We start from the raw sequence: 8741 nt of genomic DNA, 5'->3' as shown, positions 1-8741 counted from the left end.
TTAAAGATTGATGTGACAGGTTAAACCCCGGGTTATTGGAAGGCATTCAGACACTGACATTTATAAGTGGCAATATTGGGCGCATTTTACTCTTTTTAAGTCTCAGAGATTCATTTTTTATATTTTTCCATGAAGTCATCTCACCTCAAAATAAATTTTCATCCACAAACTTTTAAAAAGCGTTTGGTGCATAGAACACATACTAATAGAAATTACTTTTTATTTAGATAAAATTGACTCAATAAATATAACTTTATACTAGTCTTATGCATACAGCATAATAATTTGATATTTATATATTTTAAGAAATATTATCTCACTAAGCTTATACAAGATACATAACTATATATAGTTTTATAATGTTTTTTATTTGATGGCATCTGCTCTTGTAGCTACCTTTAAATATGGTATATAGTGCCATTAATTATGGATACCATGCTGTACGTTGCATATCCATAACTTTCCCTAATTTTATAGCTTGAATTAAATGTTTGACTACCTTCATCTATTTTGTTTCCTCATTTTATTTTTAAAAATAAAGTAGCACTCAGGTGAGCATTAGATATAAGCAAAAGAATTTCATCAAAACTTCTGCTTTATCCTTCTATTATTATCACTATTTATGTATAACATATAATTTTGAAAGTTGCAGAATAGTTTCTTAATATTTTCCCTGATCAACTGTTTTAAGATTGTTCTCAACATTTTGTTTTGTTTTGTTTCTCGGCCTCACTTGGTGATGCTCAGGGGTTACTCCTGGCAATCAGCTCAGAAATCACTCCTGGCATGGGGGACCATATAAGATGCCAGGGGGATCAAACCGCGGTCTGTCCTAAGCTAGCATATACAAGGTAGACTCCTTACTGCTCCGCGCAACCATTCCAGCCCCTGTTCTCAATATTTTAATATCATAATAAATTGACTTGTAACTGTCTTAATACCCAACACTTACCATAATCTTGTAATATTTGGTAATTTGGGACATATATAAAGATTAAGATTAGTCAAAAATACAATTTAAAACTATTAATAAGTATTAAGAAGTAGCTCTCTAAATTACTCTGTGTTAGAGCTGTGTTTAATCATAGTTGTAGATAATTTCTAATAGAAATCATTTTAGGCATTATTGTTATAATATAACTATATATTTATAGAGATAAGCAATAAGGTAATCATAGAGTATTACTCAAAATTATGTCCTATTAGCTGAACAACTAAAGGTCTATACTGAACAAATACTGTTCCATGTTAGTAATATTATGTAGAAGTGTATTATAGGTAGTAGCAACTTTGAGGCTAAATTGTAAGAATAAAATTCAGGACATAAAATCAAGGGGAAATTCAGAATGGAGAAATAAGTTTCCAGGCTGGAGAGAAGTGCAGAAATTTAGGCACTTGCCTTGTATAAAGCCAACCCAGCCTAGATCCCTTGCACTGCATTTGTCCCCCTAAGCACTACCAGGAGTAAGTCCTGAGCATGTAATCAGAAGTAAACTATATGCATTGCCAAGAGTAGTATGTAGAACAAGAAAAATTAATTTACATAGACAGCTACAAATAGTGTTTCAAATCATTACCAAGGATCAGAAGGTGAATAGACATTTGAAAAATTTATATTATTCCTTAATAAATCAAATATTACATCTGTTGGGAAATGGTGTTTCTCTTCTAAATATTTATAAAATATTATCAATATCAAAACATTTATAAGAAAAATGATTCACCAAAGAGAATCTCCCAATATATATTACCTAATGTTATTTAGAAGTTGAAGTAGAGAAAATAAACATAATTACCAATTTTACTAAACATAATGTTTACATTTTACATTACATATCACTTAAGGTATCAACTCCTCATAAACCAAAATGCTTTATTGATAAACCACAGTTCTCTCACAACCCAGGACTGAGTTATAAAACACTTAGATATATTTATAACTAATAAAGATTCCCATTATCACATATAGCATGCTGATTTCTTCATGTTCTCTGAAAAAATTTGATTTTATTTTTAATGACTGTCTTCATAATCTATAAAAGCCACCATGCCAGTTATATAGAAATGCTTCAGTTATTACTTTGAAATGTGAAGATTTGTCATGATTTTAATAGGATAAGAAATGCACTTAGAAGGTGAGGTCATGAGGAGCAGTTAGATCACTTGTATTTGGAATTGTCACACAGAAACTTTTATTTGAAATTTATATTTCAATTAAGGACCATCTCTATAATTTATTCTATAACTCTAAGACCTATTGTAATGGGGATGCATACTCAAAGGTTTGGATTAAGAGAGGTCGAAAATTAAAGCTTATTACATAATAGATATTGAAAAAAATATATTGTATTTGACCCAAATGTGTTTAAATCTCTGGAATCAACAAATAAGAAAAAAATTAAAATACCTAATTTGGATATTCTGTTGTTTTTAAAATAAATAATAGATTAAAATTTACTTGTACCTATTTGGAAATATGAATGCATTCTATGAACAGATGTGTATATATATGTGTGTAGATAGATAGATAGATAGATAGATAGATAGATAGATAGATAGATAGATAGATAGATAGATAGATAGATAGATAGATAGATAGATACAGGTACCCTTTATTCTCTAAACTTCAGTTCAAGAATATGTGTGGTAAATGTTTATTTTTCCAAAGTTCTTACTTTCCTCTTTAGCCACTGTCTATTTTCACTTCCTGACTCTATTTATTACCTAATAAGAATCAAAAGTAAAATAGGTGAAAAAAGGTAGTATGTTGGGGCACAGTATTGCAAACTTTTGAGGTAGCTATATCTTCGTTCTGGCGTACTGTCAGCATCCATCTTTTGCTCTCTCAAATTCAATTATCGTTGATAGTCCTAAAAGTATTTTTTGAATCCCAACTAGAAATATTTATGTTTAAAGTAAATTACCAAATTATAAATGCATAGCAAAATAAGAAGTTATTCTCAACTTTAGAGAGACTACAGTTGGCTATTTTCCAGTTTCTGGGAAGCTGTTTTGACTCTGTACAGAGACCAGCATTTTGTATCCCAAAATAGAGTTCTGATTTTTATTTTACTATGAGTAGCAAATGTAGAGGTATAGAAGATAATTATCTTAAACGTGATTTGTTATGGCCAGAGTGATAACACTGAGGAATGGCATTTGCCTTGATAGCAGCCGGCCCGAGTTCGAGCTACATCATCCATGTGGTCCCTCGAGCCTGTCGGAATGATTTCCGAGCATAGAGCCTGGAGTAAACCATGAGTAAACCTGAGTAAAAAAAAAAAGTAAATAAATAAAAGTGATTTGTAGAAGCATAAAGATAGTACAGAGGGGTAAGACAAAGGGGTTCTGCATTAGACTCAGCAAAGTTTAATCCCAATAACTTAGTTCCTCAAGCAGGCCAGGAATGATCCCAGAGTGCATAACAAAGAGTAATAACTGGGTACAGCCTGATGTGATCCCAAAACAAACAAAATAAATAATTATAGTCATAAATAAAGTCGTTTTTAAACATGAAATATCAAAATTGTGCTTTATATAATGAAAGCTAGAATCAGTCTCACCTGTCCCAGCTTCAATGAGAATGGAAAACATGAAGTGCAATTTTTATTTTCTAGGCCAAGTTACAGCATTGGAACACAAACGTATTATTAGAAAAAAATAAGGTTTATTTTTAGGAAAACTACTAGCAATTCCTTCCATTCTCATAAAAGTAATGTACTTTGTATTATTATTGACAATTATTTATTTTTATAAAATATTCATTTTATTCTTGTGTATTACTAGTATTACTAAGTCTAGGCACATAATAACCTATGATTTAACAAAGAAAGTAGGGTGCTCTTTACTAGGGGAGTACAAAGAGAAAATAGGAATAAAATATCCTTTTTTTTAGGGGGGGCGGGGCACACCTAGTGATCCTCAGGGGTTACTCCTGGCTATGTGCTCAGAAATAGCTCCTGGCTTGAGGGACCATATGAGACACCAGGGATTGAACCTAGGTCCATCCTGGGTTAGAGAAGCAAAGCAAACGCCCTATTACTTGTGCCACCGCTTCAGCACCTGTCCTTCTCTTTTTTAACCTACTATATTACAGTCTTTTATAACATATTATACTCAATCTAGTTTCAATCGTATATTTATGATTTCCATAATTATAAATTTATCATATTTATTATAATGTATATATAGTTCTTACTGAGGACAGGAAATTTAAACAGGATGTTGCAACTGAACTGAACATGCTTTGAAGGGCAGGAAAGTCACAATGAATATTAACCAACTCTGTATATTGATATAGATATTAGACCAGTTAGTCAAAGCAATGTTTTTGACTTCAAAAATTAAGAAGATTTTGTATCTTTAGTGCACATAGAGTCACTGGAATCAATGGAAATCTTATTGTGTTAAGTAGGAGCTGTAGCACATTTTTGACATAATATAAATGTTTAAACTATATATATATTTTTCCTTGTTTTTTAAAAATGCGAACTATTGACTTTATTGAATAATAATAGAAAATGATTTAGTGATACTTAATGCTCTAAGTTTATTAGGCAGACTTAGGAAGTCAATATCAAATTACCTTCTAGAAAGTTCTTTAACACTCTGAACTGGAAAGTCACCACTGAAGATTCTGATATGAGGCTTCAAGAGATAGTATAGGGTTAAGTCCTGCATGTGGTCATCAACACCATAGATGTGACCCAAACTCTACCTCACAAAGTAAGAAATATAAATAAATAAATACATAAATAAATATTCATATATAAACTAAAAGAGTTGAGAATGTTTTACCATATTTTTACTAATAAGTTTTGCACTGCAAACATCTGAGGAACACTTTAAATTCAAGGATAACTCTGGAACAAACCTTTTATGATGACAGAGGTATAAAATTAATCCATTTTCTGTTTTGTTGACAACATCATAACTCCTTTAAAAGATAAAAGGAAAAAGGAAAGATGAGATTTAGCTATTCTATTGACATGGAGAGTAGGGAAATGGAACAAAATTAGTATACTTACAAGACAACCTCTAAGACCATAATCATATGGTGCCTCTAAAATGGTATGGTAATGAATGACAGGACACTATAAACAAGACACATCAGTTAAAAGCTATACACATCAACCTTAACAATCCTAGCACTGAAAATATAAACAATGCATTGTATTAATTTCAACCTTCAAAACAAGAAGAAAACATCAGTGCCCATGATTTCAAATTTATATGCATTATTATGAAGTTTCAAAAGTAATTTCTGTGGAAAGAAGTCTATGATGATGGGTGTGGTATTAGAATGATGTGTACATAAAACATAATAGTATTGTAGATACTAGGATCTTGATAAGATTTTCTTTTCTAAAATAAAGAACTTTCTTACAAACAGTAATGAAATATTTTTCTCAATACTGTTGGGTAACATAAGTCATAATGGGCAATATATAGATGATGATAATATAATGAAATTATTTCAAAAAATGAGGGATAAAAATATAGACAATGGTGTAAAATAAGAATAATTAAAATAAATGTTATGGGGACCTGCATGATAGCACAGTGGTAGAGAATTTTCCTTGCAAGCCCCTGACCCAGGACAGACATTAGTTCAATTCCCAGCTTCCCTGGGGCTGGAGAGATAGCATGGAGGTAGGGCATTTGCCTTGCATGCAGAAGGACGATGGTTCGAATCCCTGTATACCATATGGCCCCCTGAGCCTGCCAGGAGCAATTTCTGAGTGCAGAGCCAGGAGTAATCCCTGAGCGCTGTCGGGTGTGACCCAAAAACCAATTTCAGTCTTCCCCTGCTGTCCCCAAGCTAGGAGTGATGTCTGAGCTCATAGCCAGAAGTAGTAACCCCTGAGCAGGTGTGGCACAAAACCCAAAATAAATAAATAAATGTTCCAAACAAAAGAATTTTATATATATCTCACTATTATAAAATAGTAATTATATACTTTAATGAAAATGTTAACTGATTACTATGTAATCTTATTTTATCTTCTAATTCAATTTAGCAAAATGAGAAAAAATTTAAATATCAATTTCAAAATAAAAGAATGAATTCTATTTGTAAAAATAATTTATATATTTTATGTAAATAATTTCACACTTTACAATGTAATCACAGTTATTAAGTTTGTTTTTTAATATTTTTCTTATTAAATATACAAATTATGAAAACCTAAATATTTGTTAATGGAAAAAATCTCCATATCTTTCTAAAGTTTTACACTCAGAAATCACTTTGTCTTTCTCCTCTGTCACACATAATAAATAATAAGAAAAAATTTTACATTACATATTAAATCTTAAACTATTGTTTTTATTTAAAAATATTTTAATTTAAAAACACTTAAAAATTGTTTTCTTAAAATGTTTTTGAGCTATCACCAGAACAAATCATTTTGATTTCTGTCACTTTATTGTCTTCACTATTGAAAAAAGATGTGCTTAAATGATTTTTTATGACAAAGATGCCTATTTTTATTCATAGATTTTAAAATGACTTTACTCTTTATACAAGAAAAAAGAGATTCTGACATATATAAATAGTGAAATCATCAAGCATTTTGGAAGAGATATAAATGCAATGCAACTGGTTTTGAAATAATCTTTTTTTGCATCCTACTAATCAGGATAGAATTATCCCTTATAGTTCTCTTGTCTTTTAACATTACTTTTATGTATATATAAGTTTATATATATAGACTACTTTTATATATAATATGTTTTTATATATAAGATCTTTATTTAAGTAGTTGTCTGTAGTTGGGTTTTAGTTATAAAAAAAAAGAACACCCCTTTCACCACTGACATCTTTCTCTCACCAATGGCCCCATCGCCCTCTCTCCCACCTCTGCCTATATTCTAAACAGGCTTTTTTTTCCTTTGTTTTTTTTTGGGGGGGACCACATACACAGTCATACTCAGGGGTTATTCCTGGCTCTGCACTCAGAAATAGCTCCTGGCTTGGGGGACCATATGGGACATCTAAGTTAGGGCATGCAAGGCAAGAGCCCTATCACTTGCACCATTGTTCTGGTCCCTCTAGAAAGACCTATTATTTATCTCTCACTACCATTGTCATGATAGTTGTTAATTTAATTTTTTCTCTAACTGCACTCACCACTCTCTGTGGTAAGCTTCATATCATGGTTTGGTCCTTCCAGACCTAATCTCTATTGTCTCTGGGTATTATTACAGTACTGTCTTTTATTTTTCTTAACCCCCGCGATGAGACTATTCTGTATTTATTTCTATCCCTCTGACTTACTGTTTTTCTCTATAAGAAACACCTGACTATAAAACACAATTAGTTTTTAGATAAAAAAAAAAACACAAAAAAATCATTTTTTTAAAGCACATGGTGCAACACGAGATGCCATCAGAAGACAATGACTGGGAACAACCAGCTTATGAGGCCTAAGTGTATTTACATTATTCAGATCCACAGCTGGTTAAACACATTAACCTAATACTTTTTAATATCAGAAAAATTAAAATAAAATAATTATTAAAAATAATTAAAATGAAGCATGCTGAGAATGGGGGTGGAGGAAGGTCAACTTCGGTGATGGGAATTTCCCTGATTCAAAGTTAATATGTACTGAAAATATTACTATGAAAGATATGTAATCCACTTTGATCAAAAATAAAAAATAAATAATAAAAAGCAGGGAAAAAGCATTAAAATGAAGCATTTTAAATACTTTTCTGTTAATATTTAAAAAAAAAGTCGCAGCAAACATCAGATCGTCTCAAACAAAAGCTCTCTATGTGGCAGTAAAAGTGCATTAACCTGATTGCTGGTACTCTGTGTTATGTCTATGCATTACGGGGATATAACACTATAAATGTCAAGTTGTTAGTATATGCTCTCCTCCCCTGCTCTTAAGCTTCAGCTCCAGGCAGCATTTGTACCATAAAATGCACATTTTCCCCCATCTTTTGGGTGGAAAATAGTGTGTCTTGTGGTAAGAAAAATACAGTATTTCACTCAGCATAATAGTTTCCATTTCCTCTCATGTATAGAAAATTTTATGACTTCATTTTCATGACTGCTGTATAGTATTCCATTGTGTATATGTACCACAGTTTCTTTAGCCTCTCATCTGTTGTTGGGCATCTGGGTTGTTTCCCGATTCTGGCTATTGTACATAATACTGCAATGGATATAGGTGTGCAGTAGCAAAAATAATTACAACAAGGGCATTCAGATAGGAAAGGAAGAAGTCAAGCTCTCACTGTTAGCAGATAACATAATACTATATTTAGAAAACCCTAAAGACTCTACTAAAAGCTTCTAGAAGCAACAGATTCATGTAGCAAAGTGGCAGTCTACAAAATTAACACTCAAAAATCAATGGCCTTTTTATACACAAATAATTATAGAGAAGAAACAGACATTAAAAATACTATAATGGGCCGGCGAGGTGGCGCTAGAGGTAAGGTGTTTGCCTTGCAAGCGCTAGCCAAGGAAGGACCATGGTTCGATCCCCTGGCGTCCCATATGATCCCCCCAAGCCAGGGGCAATTTCTGAGTGCTTAGCCAGGAGTAACCCCTGAGCATCAAATGGGTGTGGCCCGAAAGAAAAATACTATCACATTCACTTTAGTGCAACAGAAACTCAAAACCACAGAGTCAATTTAACTAGAGAGGTGAAAGATCTAAACAAAGAAAATTACAAAACCCTGCTTCAAGAGATAAAAGAGGATACGAGGAAATGGAGACATGT

The sequence above is a fragment of the Suncus etruscus genome, chromosome 4 (assembly GCF_024139225.1).
Source record: "Suncus etruscus isolate mSunEtr1 chromosome 4, mSunEtr1.pri.cur, whole genome shotgun sequence".
Lineage (NCBI taxonomy): Eukaryota > Metazoa > Chordata > Mammalia > Eulipotyphla > Soricidae > Suncus > Suncus etruscus.
Note: the sequence above shows the minus strand (reverse complement) of the source record.